Consider the following 16,098-nt stretch of genomic DNA (forward strand, 5'->3'; position numbering starts at 1 on the left):
AGCATATCATCGCTGAGAGTTATTTGGTTTTGAGCTCGGCTTTAAGTAGCCTATTAATGAAAAAGTCGAGAGACTTGCGTGTTCAAAAAATTTATTTTGTTGGCCATTGTTTTTGTTTAGTCATTTGGAAGTTTTACCTTGAAAGTTTTGATTTCAATTTTTTCACATCTTTTCCGTTCGCGATGCCATTTGGAAAAATAGCACCCAAAATCAATATTTTGGTAATATTTCCTTTCCGACTCATTTTAGGATTAAAACAGTTATGTATGTATGTATGTATGTCAATCGGGAAATCGGGTTAGTTTTCGCTTTGTTGTAATTGGGTATTAGCGTTTGCTGTGTCTCGACTGTCTCGTGTAAGTTTGTCTCCATGTTTTTTCGAAAAGATTTTCATTTTGTTGATCGATTTAATTGCTACTAAAAGAAGAAATGGATTTAGCGCGACGACTCGATTACTGGCAGTATAAGTTTGAATACATTTTTTTGTTGTCCGTGCATTTGCAATGATATAAAAAGTGAATCTGGTACATCTAAAACCATTCAAAATGAATTAATCTATTCGGTTGCTTTTGTTGAGAATAAAAAAATTGAAATGAGCAATGACGTACTTTGTATTCTTATATCAAGATCTCTCTAGACACAATCATTCCGAACACCCATACGTGTACTGTCCTTCCCTCAAAGTAATGTAGGAAAGAGGATAGTTAGAATGACCTCATCTACAATCTTTGTTCTACTAATGGGATTTCATCTCTGTTCCTGGCATTAGATATCTACAATGTGTATCGTTGCTAATACTGCATATTACTCAGCTACATATTCTGTGTATACATTAAGTAAGGAATAAATTCATTATCCAGAAAAGGGAGAGCTTTTCAACAAAACCCACGAACAAGTCCACTTTTAATGGGTATTGATTTTTCCTACAACTGCTAGCTTCATAGCTTACTCAATTGAAAACTATGTATTGCTCATACTGTGGGAAATATTATTTCTCACGGCACTTTGCCTATACCTCGCTTGGTAGACCAATGAAATTGGGCTTTTGAGTCGTTTCTATGGAAACGCAATAAATTAACACATAATGTCAACGAAGGCCATTTTGATTTGAATCAAGTCCATTACTTGAATTATTGAAATTTGTGCAGTTGTAGGAATAGTATAGTGTGCAACATATGGAGAAAGCCCTTTTCTCGCTCGTGTGTCACAAACTTCCACACTCGCGAGAAAAGTTGGAATTTCCCCACTTGTTGCACAATATACTATTATTCCTCACTTTATGTACACACAGTATACCTATGTAGCTGAATAATATGCAGTATTAGCAACAATACACATTGTAAATATCTAATGCCAGGAACAGAGATCGAGGAATTGAAAACTAGGATTACAATCTCAACAGATTTTTTGAGTAATTTTGTAACATTCATTGAATTTCGCTATGTATATGCCCATTTTACCTTTTTCCTTCAGTGGTAAGATCAACATTGGGAAGGAAAATTCATTTATATATGACAACAAATATTCATTGAGAACGAATTTGAGTCAAAAATTTGTTAATTTGAGTCGAGTGAAAACATAAATCTGAAAAATAGTGAAGTGAATAGTAACGTTTATTCTTGATACAGTTTTCTTTCAGTTTTTGTAATATAATATTTTTTTATGAGAATCAGTCGACATAATGATTGATATGATCGACGTGAACAACATGTACTGGTCTTCTCCTTGGGAATATGGATAAAAAGATCCAAATCACGACGATACTTATACATATTCCAGCGCAGATTTTGAGTACTCTATTTCTGTTTCTGTAGTTACCATATCCAGATGGACGAAATATGTAATTCACCTATAACGAAACGAAGCTGGATAACGATATAAATCAAAAAATTAAGGATGCAGTGGAAGTTCTGAATTGAGAACATGCAATCAATATTATGGTGGTTATCATCAATGATCTTATAATAAGTAGATAACGCGTAGAGAGAAAGAGAGAGAGAGAGAGAGAAAGAGGGAGGAATCCACCATAACATAAAGACGAGACGCACGATTTTTACCAGGAACTGACCTAGAGCCCAACCAGCCGATATATTGATTCGTTGAACATAGTGAATCAATCGATCATTGAATCAATGAACCATTTAAGATCACATGATTTGCCTTGTTTTATTATTGGTTGAAATTCCAACATCTTTATCCTCTCTCTCGTGGTCACGTGATACAGGGCTTAATCTTTTTCTCTCTAATGTTGGAGTCAATGCTATGGACCGTACGACCGCTCAAGGGCGGATCTAAGTATTATGAGATCATTGGTTATCGTGTTCAACACATAGAATTGAAAAAGTTCGTGCAATTTTTCATGACAAAATTTGAGAAAATTTTACTACAAACAGTACAAACCATGACTAATTGAATCAATTAGTATTTTTGATAATGGGGTAGTTTTAACAGATTTAGGCTCAGCGCTCGTTCGGGCCATGGGCGCAGATGATCCATGGGCGTCTATGAAACTGCCAAAAAATATAGTTCACTTATTTTTTGGATTTTGATCTAATTAATAATTGGAGCTAATTTTTAGTTTGACTACTTCCGTGTGGTTGAAAACTAGACAAATCTGAAAATTTCACTTTCATAGAAAAAATTGCCAATATTTGAAAGGCTGAATTGGTGACTATTGCACTTACTTACATATTTTACGAAGAAAACCTTTCGGCCTAAAAACTCCTAATGATTTTTAAATATTCTTTCGCTACCCTCAAAAAGATGCTCAAAGAAAATTAATTGCAAATCTGTTTTTTATGGTTATGGTTCATTTGGAACGATATATTGAATGTGAATATTCAAATTTATTACTGCCCTTTAAATTCGAAGAAAAAATTTAAGTTCATAAAAACGCGGTAATTCTACATGGTATTTCTAGAACGACATCGCATAAACTGTGCATGCAATAAATAACAAATTCACTAATGATACTATCCAGTACTAAGAATAGTGTTGTAATGAAGTCATTACAGCATTGTTTTCTGTTATATTTTTCGTTTTGTGCTTGTCTGCACTGACTATCCTATTCCTCCTATCAAACTTCAACACACGTCAATTGTCAATATGATTTGGATATAGATTTGCAACATAATTCGCGATTTCTCTTAGTTCTGGTGGTGTTAAATCGATTTCGTCAGACATAATTCACGAATTTAATACGTAATTATAAATTATTTCAGAATTCGAAATGTATGATTCAAATTCCGTAATCTTTCAATTTTCGTAACAGTCATACCAACTGTACTGCTGATATACAAAATAAAAGTCACTAGAATGTATAATCTGAATTTGTCATTGAATTTCGACAATATTTCACAAAACTTGACTCAAATAGAGAAAATATTGTCTAATATTCGTTGCAGAAGGCAATTCCAACAAACATGCCAATTTCGCATTCGTGTTGGAATAGGAGCCCATTCTGCAACTTCTTTTAGAATATCCTATTCAGTTTCTGTAGAACACTCGTTTACTGTGTTGTGTTGTGATATCAAAAGGGATGAAGTATATTTATCTGTAAACGTATATTTAAGGCTGAAGTCTATACGTAGAAGATATTTTGTTTTGTTTATCACTTATGTTCATTTTTATATTTTTTGTAATAAATGTCATTTTATATAAAATGTCAATTCACAACCATCCTGTTGACGCTTTTAGTTAACTAAGAGGTTTCTTTGAATGCTGATTTCTTTTTATTTGTTGATAAACATATGCCACATACAAAGTGAGGAGAGGGTGATTTTGCAAAAGTAAAGGGCGCAAAGAGTTTCAAAATGTATAATAGTTTGAATATTTCTCGACCAAATAAACATTTAAAAATAAAAAACCTTATATTTCACATGTAAACTTTATTGTTTGTATATAGTTAAAAATATTTGAGAAAATATCTATTCATATTTTCACAACTACATAATACTAACACCAATAATTCAACAATAACAAAATGAACTTCGACAGGAAAAAGTCGAAAATATTGGAAATAAAGTACATTTCAGATGCAAAAATATAAAATTTTCAGATATTTTTTTATAAAATAGAAACATGCCCTATTTTTCGAAAATTTTTATTTACCCCGGATAGTCGTTGGAAACATAATCATCTGTACTAAAGGTTTCGAGGCTACTTTGAACTGGAGTATTGAAGGATCTTATCATAAAATAAAAGGAAACAACAAACAGAGATATCATAATGACCACTAATAATAAGAAAAAAACAAAAGTACCCTTTTGATCCGAACCGTACCAAAGCAAAGGGTCACGGAATATACTTGTTGGCATCTGTAAGAAAAATAGTTTTTTTGAAGGAGTTGAAGAAAAAATCAGCTTGTTAGTTCAAGTGTGTATTGCATGGACGGTTCATACTTACTTCTGCAAAAAAATTTTCGAAATTTTTTTGGTAGAAAAAAATGAAAAATTATTTCAAACTGTTAACTGACTCACATTATTATCAAGAAATAGGGCATGTTAGAATAGAAGGTGACTTCAGGGAATCTGAAGCAAACACTTACAACAATAACTTTATTATCTTCTAAAATTTGTGTTAGTCTTATGGCCATAACTTTAGCACAAAAGCTTGGAGATATCTTGAATAGCGATTTAATCATACAATTATTTGAAAAATCTTATTATTTATCAGAAACCGAATCCAAATATTGAAAAAATAATTTGTGATAATAGATAGGTGTAACACTAGGAAGTTTTTTCGGTATTCAAAGCATCTCTAGTAAAAAAATCTCTGAAAAATACAATCCAAAAAGGGTAAGTAACAAATAAAGCTAACAATTTTAGGCTAAGGCACCATTTCACATTTTATATTCGAAATTGGCTTCTAACAGCTTTAAAAACCACATAAGTAAGTAGTTAGTTTTTATAATTCAAAGTATTGTCACGTTAGATAGAACTTGGACTAGGAAGATTGGACACTTTAATAGTTTAATTTAATATAGGTAGGTTCGGTTAACATGTAAAACATTAATCTCAACGTATTTCTTTTGGTTATTTCAAGTTTTTCGATCATAATGTAAATTCATTAAGTCTAAAAATAATTCGATCAAAAATTTGAAATAACTAAATTTATGAACTACACACAGATAAATATATATTAACAATTTCGAAAAGTTATATATAAAGATAAAAGGTACACATTTGAATATATATTGAATTTTAATAGCAATGGATGGACAAAAACTCCTGGTGACCAATTTTATTTTTAATTAGGTATTGATGAATAATCATAGAACAGTTGAGTTGTAGGATACAATGATAATTACTTTATTCTTTACAGAATTGGCTGAAACCTGGTAGTATTTTCAGTAGAAAAAAATAATGAATAAGAAAATATTAGGCATATTCATATCGTTGTGATATTTCTAATAAATATGCAGTAAGATGATTTATTGAAAAATACAACCAAATAAACCCTATTGGCAGTATAATTCACGTCGTAAATTATTTTTCAATTGAAACCATGCTTTGCTTTGAATTCATTGTGCGACTTGATTGCAAAGTAGGCCATCAGCCCAAACACAGAGAAGAAAACTAAAATAAATGAAACTATCATACAGCAAGTTATCATAATTACTTGGCGACGCCTTCCGCTAGTAACATTCCTATTGAAACGAAACATGGGTAATCCCTAGAAGAAAAACTTTGAAGAAATTCAGGATAAATTGAAAATTTGAATAAAGCTGGACATAAAGCAGTGAAAGCGGTAGTGTTAACAATGCGAAGCTCAAAAGATATGGAAAATATGAAAGAAAAAACATTACCAAACACATACCCAACATGTTTTTCTACGATGAACTATATCAGAAAAATTGCAAGTGGACAGCAGAAAATCGAATCCATAATATAAATGAATTTATGAATCCAGTTATTCCAATTGAGAGAACTTCAGAAAAAGGTGATTAAATTTCAATAATTTTCTGTGTGTAATTTTGAAACAAATACACATATTTCATGAAGCATAATATCCACATTTATGATACAAAACGAAGAAAATGTTCATTCGGAATAGCATGATACGAATAACATTGATTGCGTGGACGATTCACAGAACTGAAGAAGTAACAGAAAGAACATGAATATTATAAAGTAGATATAATTACCATTGATCTCAATATCTGTAGGAAGCGCGAACAGAGAAGGCACAAAGAATAAAAAAGATTATAATTATAACAGCAATCAGACGATTCTTCTTACTATCGCAGTATGTAAAATTTCTTCTAGACGTAACGATAACAGTACTAGTAGTAAGAATCTGAAAAATATTGGCGAAATTATTTTTTCTTGTTTGAAGTTATTGAATAGAACTTGACGATAGAAATTACAAAATATATATGAAATATTATCAACATATATTCGAACAGAAATTACAAGTAATGATGAGGAATATCTATATATAATCTATAAAATAATATGAAAGAAAGTATCCTTCTTATATAAATATGTAGCATGAATGAAGAAAATAACGAACGATTACCTAATACAAAAATCATTATTTTCATTAGTCCACTCAGAAAAATCCTTCATTTATTTTAAATCCACAATGGTAGATACTAAAATAATCATTCAAAATGAAGTAACAATTGAAACGTTTTGTTCAATTTTTGATGATACCGATTCCCTGACTAATAAAAATAATACTAATGTGATCTGTGTTCTAATACAATCTAATGGAAGTACCAAAAATGTTTTCAAGAAGTCAATGAGTGTATCGTCCCCTATTTGTACGCCCTACTAACCAAACCATGATGAAGAACATAATTATGGCGGTTACAATTAAGATAACACAAGTTACACACATGCTTTTGATCGCCTTTTCCCTTCTCTGTCTTTCCCACTCTGAAGAAAATCTGAAGGTCACCTACAAGAAAACGACTGAATTCCTTACCGATGAAAGAGATTAAAATCAAAGATTAATCAACCAAAATGACAAAAAAAAGGCAGAAATTTTCACTTGTTTAATTGAAATAGAAAACGGATATCAAAAATCAAAGGCACAATGATATTTATGTAATATGCCATATTTTATTTAATAGAAATATTCTCAAGAATAATTGAGATATTTTATATGAATATGTAAGATCTTAGGTGAGAAATATAATAGAAATAGAAATATAATAGAACAATAGGATGTAGTTATGGTAAAATAATAAAAAATATTCGATAGATTGAATCAAACAAGTAATGAAACAAAAAAATAATCTCCATATAATATTAAGATTAAAAAAAATCATAAGTGGCATAAACTTATTGGATAATTTTTCACGTTCCCGTGATTTAGAGGTAATCTGTAAAAGAAGCTGAGAAAATTTTAAATTCATTGAAAACATTTACTTTAAACTTAAACCTCAAAATTTTCGTTCGAAAACAATTCAATGATTTCAGATCAATAGGTACATGCTTGTAAAACTGTTCTTACAACGAATTGAGTGGCAAAAATTAAATGACAAATTTAATTAAATTAACAAAATACATAACCCAAGGAATTTTTTTTCACCTCACCGATTAAGAAAATGCTGTTGTGTAATTTCACGAAATTGCATATCTTGGTGTATCAAAAATTGAACAAAAATATTGAAATAAAAATAAATGGATCTATGATTCAAAGAAAAAATGTTGAAATTATTCAGATTGATTTTATTGGATTGGTTGAGTGTTACAAAAAAATCTACTTCATATACAAGTGGAAGGAATATGAGTTTTTATTATCAATACGTTTGATTCAGTATGTTTAAGAATAATGTTATATAGTTGTAAAATTACTAGTGAAATCAAACAGTAGTTTGTATCAGTCCTGTTGATCTAAATGAAGTTAATTTTCATCTTAACAACCAACAATTTTCCTATGGGAAATTCAATAGCGAGGAGTATTTTACTGTACAAACATGGCACATCTCAAAAAGAGTGTTTTTGTGTATTCCTGAAGAATCAAACTCAATAGAGACTCATAATATGGCTTTATTCAACTACCCAATCCATATGAAACTTTGGCATTTGCTGCGGTTGACTAGTGTTCTTGTTCCTGTTAGTTTGTTCATCATATTCATTAGGAGAATATGATATACTGAGTAAAATCATATAAGACAGCTGCATCCAGTAGAAAATAGCGACGTTAAAATGTACTTTATCGGATTCCATTGAAAATACAAGTGATTATCTTTAGTGATAACGTATTTTTCTAGGTGTGACAGTAGCAAGCCAAAAGCAGAAAGGAATAGTAATACAGATGAGAATGATACCAATACCACATCCTATGCAGAAATATTTGAATTGTTTTTTACGTCTAGCTTCCTCCCACCGCTCGGAGAATCGATAGGTAACCTATAACGACAAAACGATATATGTATTAAAACTGTGTGATGAGAAAAGATATGTATTTTATAGATGATCTCAATTCAATTCTAATAGGAGAATAGGGAATGAAGCAATAATGAAGTGAATTGTTGTTTGATGCATAAATACGAATCGTAATGCCAATAAATGAAAATTCAATCTTTACAGATCTGTTGATTCTATACATAACCAATAGACCGAAGACCAAATACATCACTTATTCCCTTATAACATCACTTATGCCTTTTTCATTCTCCTCTTTTTGAGCCTGAATGAGGGTACTTGAGTTTTCAAAGGAACGGAAATAGGCCTTCCTGCCTAATTTGATGGCTAGGTTAGCGATTTTGTACGTTGAAACGAGGTAAATTGATGGCCGTCATGTCCACCAACCAATTCATATTCGACCGTCCATATATTCTATTGGAAACTATGAAGTCTGTTTCAGAAATGAAATTGAAAGCAAAATAATAAGTTGAAAAAATATTTATCGCAATCCTAACAACTCAGTCATGAAGTTGAGAAATTCTACAGCGATACAAACATTTTTTCTGCAGTTCCATAAATTTTTCCAATGACATAATTTGATATTTCACATGTGACGGAGAAAGAATTGATGGCAATATATTAATGGCAGGAATTTCGTTATTTCTCGAGAACAAAGGAATGTGGAAGTAGATATCCTTCTTGTATATGTAGAATGTATGTATGTATGTATGTATGTATATTGTCTTTATTTCCAACTAAACTTACATCAATTAGAGAAAAACAAACAAATGAATGAATGAAGAAAATAACGAATAAATATATTACTTTTACAAAAATGATTATTTTCGTCAATACACTCATAAAAATCCTTGGTTTATTTTAAATCTACATTTTGTTCAATTTTCGATGATAACGATTCCACGAAAAAAATAATTTTAGTGTGATCTGTGTTTTAATAACATAAAATAAACGTACCAAACGGTTACAACGATGATTTCAAGAAGTCAATGTGTGTATCGTCTCCTACTTGTACCTTCTACTAACCAAGCAATGAAGAAGAATAGAATGATGAAGAAAACAATTGTGACAACACAAGTTATACACATGATTTTGATCGCCTTATCCCTTCTCTGTCTTTCCCATTCTGGAGAAAATCTGAAGGCCACCTACAAGAAAACTACTGAATTCCTTACAGATGAAAGACATTAAAATCAAAGATTCATCAACCAAAATGAAAAAAGGTGCAATTGAAATTAGGAAAGACAGTGGCTAAAATGATTAAAAAGCGTAACTACAACTACATTTCGCGTCGATATAATTGTTGTATTGTATGCAACAGTACATAATATTATATTTTAATATTATTTATTGATGATTTTTTTGTTTATACCAAGAATGCGATATTAATCTGTCAAACATTAACTAACAAAAAATTCAACATTCAAAGTATGAATTTCAGAAACAAAGCATCAACAAAGGCATGCTGTAATGGTGCCAGCTATCCAGGGTGTTATCAAATAAGTGGGAAAGTTTTCAAGCGGTTATTCCTTGTCGAAAGTCGAAGGAAGTCTTTCATGTGAATAAAAGCTCTTACGCCTTTCCTTGCAAATTTATACGCTTCCAAAAAAAAAAAATATATATATTTCCTCTCGAAATTGCTGAAGAGTTGAAGGAATGGCATTTTGTGATCATGCTCTGAAAAAAAAAACACAAAAACGAGACTACCACCTACTAGATTTTTTTCGATTTTTTTCACCGAAAATCCGTTCATTCACATTGTTATAATCAATTTTTTTTGCAGTGAGTTTTATTCGCAACATATATTTTTAAATTGAGAATTTTTGAATCGTTGAAATATGCAATCTTCAAAAGATCACAACAAAATGCAGAGAATATGTATAGGTAGCCTTTCCATTACCAAAACATGACAGTAAACTGTCATTCCTTCAATTAATCAGCAAATTCAAGAAAAAAAAAACAATTGTTATTTTTATTTCTCAAGGAAAGGCCTAAGAGCTTTCGTAGATATGAAAGCCCCCTTTTGATTTTCTAAAAAAATTACGAAACAAAACAACAAAGTTAGAGTAATGAAGGCAGTGTTGATTCCGATAATCACATTATGCATTAAACATATGCATGGCGTAATATAAAAACTCCAAGAAGAGGCCATAAAGTATGCTTAACAGAATATACATATAAGACATAAGATAAGATACGACCTGAGGATGGAAACCATAAAACAGATTATAAAAAAGAGAAAGAAACTTATTGGACAAACAAATAGCCAAAGAAGTCCTGGTTAGAAAGACTGTCAAAGACTCTAGCTGAAAAGCTAATTTACAAAAATCAGTAGAGAAACCATACTGGGGAAGTACGTAATAAATACCTATTGGGTAACTGACGTAATAAGTTTAATGGTGTATCTTTCAACAACAGTGCTAATGCAGCCAAATCAAATAGCAAATAGAAACTACCCAATTTTAAACTTGATATTGATTGTGCCCAACAAGTGTTAAAATTACACTGATAATAATCCATAATATATTAGGATATAAAATACATTAGTTATTATTCCTGAGATATTCGTTCAAATGCGTGCAATGTCATGAGGAATTGAACTGACCACTATTGCCAAAGAAGTTAAGTAGCACGTTTGAACGATTCAAATAATAAAAAAACGATTCAACTATAAAAAATCCAAGATTTTCATTTTGGAAGTATTATTTCTATTTTCATATTTCTACTAAAATGGATAAACAGGAAATAGCAATTGTAATTTCATAACAAATTCAAGACATGGTTAATTCAATAAGAAATTTAATTAAAAAGATTTTTAAAATATGCATATGGTTGATATTGAATAATATATAATATGCACTGAACTCTTGATTTGGTAGCTGATCATAATTGAAATTAATTTTTGTGATTACTATATTTCACAACCAACGAATAATATCCACATTCCGTTAATGCTTTAATTTAGTTAAAAATGAGTGATACACGATGAAGAAAGCTTTAAAAACTAGTAGAATTTTTGGAAACTTTACGTGTTTTTCAGTTTAGAAACTACAATAACAAAATATTAAGGGTTAATCATGGCATTTTATCCATTTACAAATGCATTTTCTAATCTATTGTAAAAATTAAAACATATTGATATACAGAATGAAACAAACATTGAATTGAAAGTGAGAATAAATTGCCTAGAAATGCGTAAAAACCATATAGAAAACAGCCATTAGGCATATAACTATTACATTCTTTAAGTCCACATACAAATAAGCAATATAGTAATACACACAATGGCTCCAATGCCACATCCAAGACAATAAAGAAAACAGTACTTTTTACATCTATCTGCCTCCCACCGCTCTGAGAATCGATAGGTAACCTAAAATGACACAAAACTATTCTTAAAAATATTGCAACATAAATAAAAAACCACCACCATCTTGAATCGGATTCGATAAATTAATTCTATGATACTTCTTACTGCATTCTTCTTACTTCTTACTTATTGTCACTGCTGGAGCAATGATGTATAAATATACCAAGGTCTATAGAAGCCTCTAAGATAGTTCTTCCTCACTTCGACAAAACATATTTTTCATTATAAAATGATAGATTGGTCTCCAAGAGTTTCCTTTTCATGAGGGTAGCTAGTGGTTTGAGATGAAACTAACAAGTACTGAACACAATTTGGAAGTAGGTAATTATTATATTAGGCCAATTGAAAAGTTCCCGGTCTGATGCACATATGGCGATGTTAGTATTAAATCCAAATGATTTTTAGTTAGTATCAACCTTCAAACGATACGTGTCAAAATTTGACAACAGTCCGACCATTAGTTTGTGAGATATTGCGTTGTGAGTGTAGATACTTTTGTAATTTGAAAAAGATGGAAAAAAAAGAATTTCGAGTGCTGATAAAATATTCCTTTTTGAAGGGAAAAAATACAGTTGAAGCAAGATCTTGGCTTGATGAAGAGTTTCCGGGGCCTGCACCAGGAAAATCAACCATCATTGATTGGTATATGCTAAGTTTAAACGTGGTGAAATCAGCACCGAAGACGGCGAACGCATTGGACGACCAAAAGAGGCTGTCACCGAAGAAAAAATAAAAAAAGTTCACAAAATAATTTTGAATGACCGTAAAGTGAAGTTGATCGAGATAGCAGATATTGTGAAGATATCATTTGAACGTGTACATCATATCATTCACGAATATTTGGACATGAGAAAGCTGTGTGCAAAATGGGTGCCGCGCGAGCTCACAATCGATCAAAAGCAACAACTTGTTAATGATTCTGAGCAGTGTCAGAAACATGGCTCCATCATTTGACTCCAAAGTCCAATCGACAGTCAGCTGAGTGGACTCCACACGATGAACCGAATCCAAAGCGAGGAAAAACAAAACAGTCAGTTGGCAAGGTTATGGAATCAGTATTCTGGGTTGCGCAAGGTATAATGTTCATTGATTACCTCCAAAAGGGCCAGACCATCAATAGCGATTATTATATAGCTTTATTGGACCGTTTAAAGCGTGAAATCATTAAAAAAACGGCCCCATTTGAAGAAAAAAGGTGCTGTTTCATCAAGACAATGTGCCGTGTAACAAATCAATGAAGAGAATGGCAAAATTGCATGAATTGGGCTTCGAATTGCTTCTGCATCCACCGTGTTCGCCAGATCTTGGCCTCCAGCGACTTTTCCAGTTCTCAGACCTCAAAAGAATGCTCGCTGGAAAGAAATTCAGCGCCAATGAAGAAGTTATCCCCGAAACTGAGGCCTATTTTGAAGCGAAAGACAAAAATGGTATAAAAAGTTGAAAGATCGCTATAATCGCTGTCGGAGGCAACTATATTGAATAATAAAACCAAAAAAAATGTGTTTTACTATGGTAGACCGGGACTTTTCATTTCGCCTGTTACTATATTTATTTTAGCTATGGCCACGACGTCACAGACGGCGAAAAAGGGATTTGCTGTATCGTCTGTATCCATCTTGAAAAAGCACACAAAACCGGGCAATATCTAAAGTATGTGTGGTTTGTTACGTTGGCGATGTACTTATTTTGATTGTAAGTATTTATTTGATAAGAATTTGTTGTTTTCGATTTAATATTAATGTTGATCAGTATTTTAATAAAATATGGATTTCGTAAGAATTTTAATGAATCGAAATTAATCTTACAGTATACAATGAAACGTTCGAAATAGAATCACAAAATTTGTTTTGTAAGCAAAAAAAGGATTATTCTGATAGTTTAGCAACGATCTCAAGCTTCGATCGCTGATGTCATTGCTAAAATAAATGAACTATATATACTTATATAAATGAGTGAATCCATTAATATTTTTAAAATTGTGAGAATATTCACAGAATTATAGAAAATAATATATTTTAGTAATCAAAACCAATGGAAGTACCCCGAAACATAAATTCTTCACTGGTTTTTTGTGTATCGTTGATTGCATGCGATCAGTTTGCAACTCTTGTGAAATCAAGCAAGCATTCCATTGAGTGAAGCTTATACCAATTTGAGATAAAATATTTGACATATATAACCTAAATTTCAACTTTTTTGGATCTATGGCTCTAGTGTCGCGATCAACATGAAATTTCGTACACAACTTGGAATCGTTATTGTGTATAACAAAATTTCAAATCAATCGGATCTGCTGTTATTGAAATATATTTTTTTTTTATATTATGCCTGGATTTTGAATGGTTCTGATTATCCGATCAACAAGAAATTTGGCATCGAGTCTGGTAGTACTGCGATCAAAATGAAATTTCACATTTGAAATGCTTATTTTACTTCTGAATACCAAATTTCATCTTTATTGATTATTGTGTTTTGAACTAAACAAGGAAACAACATTTCAAATGGCCATATTTATGGAACCCCTGGTCAAAATTTACCCAGCGACAATCGAGATTTGAACTTACCCTCCAAATTTCAAGGTTCTAGGTTCACCACCACAGAATATAAACTGTCATCTTGCGAAATCAAAAACGATCGGAAATTAGGAAACATTGAGATGTCTAAAACACTGGAGTGCTGACACTGATGATAAAGTGTCGGGGACCAGCCTTCTTGAATTTCAATGGTATTGGCCCCTTTTAACTTAACTATAATAATAATAATAAGATTAAGATGCATAAAAACCCTGGTGTGTCTTTCAGACAAAACGGGAGATTTTTCAGATTTATGCCTACTTGATTTTGGGAGATCGCGGCAATTTCAGATGGCGCATACATCGTTTATATTTGACATTTCTCGCGATTCTCGACTCTCGTGACCTTTGAGTATAGAAAATAATATTTTATATTCTATGCTCGTGACAATTTTCTATGCTCTGAATAGACCAATAGCCGTTCATTCATTTCATTAAAAGTTCGATGTGAACTGAATTGTAATTTCTTGTGAAAGTTTGCAGTGCCTGAATTCGTTATTTCATTTTTAATCGCCGCCACCTATATAGCAGGATTTCGAACAATTCTGAAGAGCGCTACCTTTGTTTTATAAAACAAAATATTGCCTACTTCTTATGATAATTGAACGAGCCAGGGACTGTAAAAGATACAGAAAATCCAAACCCCCTTTTATGCCCGAACTATTGAAAAAAATACTATCATAGTATTACTACATAATATATCACTAAACAGTCAATAATAATTTTCCATATAAAATTCAGTTTTGTTGAGTTAACTTTGTATTCCAAAGTTGGGAGTAATCAAATCAGTGGGTTACATAATAACAATACCACATCATTGGAAAGAAAGTAACTAACAAGCAGACCCAAAAAACGAGACAAGAATTTTTAAGTCTATCGCTTTCCCAACGATCAGAGAACCCGTAGGTAACCTGAAAAAGTATTCGATAAGAACAAGAGTTTGGACATAATGGGAAAGCTTTTCTAATCAAAAGCAGACAACTACGATATTTACACAACACATCCAAAATTCAATTCCGAAAATTTATGGACAAGATGATCTTTAAAAAAATATATGGAATGAATTTATGAAATTATATTGGAAAAAAAAAATTCTAGAAAAAATCTCTCGTCAGATGTTTCTTGTGAATTATAATCATTTAATTATAGGACGGAGAAATGAAAAAACACAAAATCAAAATATATACTCTAAAAAAATATTTTGGGAATAAGACCCAAATAATAAAAAATAAAAATATGAATTAGTAGAATATTCGATAAATGCATAAACTTAAACATATGTAATTTAAAATTAAGTTCACGGTACGGAGAACCGTTTGTGAAAAAGAATATCAAATAAGAAGTATAAAAATATTTGAGTGTATATTTATATATAAGAAGTTTAAAATAATTGAAGGAATTCAATAAGAACAGATCAATATTTTGATTTATTTCCATTGAATTCTTTCAATTAATGAATGATTGATTCCAATTTAATATTATTGATTAACCAGCCAACATTTTAAGGATAGAATGCGATGCGGAATCGTGGAGATTGCAATAAATTTGTTATCATATCAAATGGATATTCCAAAATTTAATGGCGGAAACGATTAACGATAATGAAAGATTTAATCGCATAAACAATTAAAATCTAGATCTTCCAGCGCGTGAATAACTACCTAAAAATGAAATCATTAATTTTAAGCGCTCAAGAAGCTCGATGAAAGCCAAGCACCAAAAACCATCAAAGCTCCCAATACTATTTCAACTAACAACAAAAATAATACTGAAAATGT

The 16,098-nt window shown here is 31.2% G+C and overlaps 1 protein-coding gene and 1 long non-coding RNA gene across 4 annotated transcripts in view; both read right to left on the bottom strand.

The window, feature by feature from the left end:
- LOC123686174 (galectin-4-like) overlaps positions 1-16,098 on the bottom strand; it is a 58,159-nt gene that overhangs the window by 16,917 nt on the left and 25,144 nt on the right. The gene's annotated exons all lie outside the window — the stretch shown is intronic.
- Positions 11,586-12,195, bottom strand: LOC123686189. Its single transcript, XR_006748417.1, has 2 exons — positions 11,809-12,195; positions 11,586-11,751 (listed from the first exon to the last, which is right to left on the bottom strand). It is a non-coding gene; the product is annotated as an uncharacterized LOC123686189 (long non-coding RNA).

The sequence above is a fragment of the Harmonia axyridis genome, chromosome 1 (genome assembly GCF_914767665.1).
Source record: "Harmonia axyridis chromosome 1, icHarAxyr1.1, whole genome shotgun sequence".
Taxonomy (NCBI): Eukaryota; Metazoa; Arthropoda; class Insecta; order Coleoptera; family Coccinellidae; genus Harmonia; species Harmonia axyridis.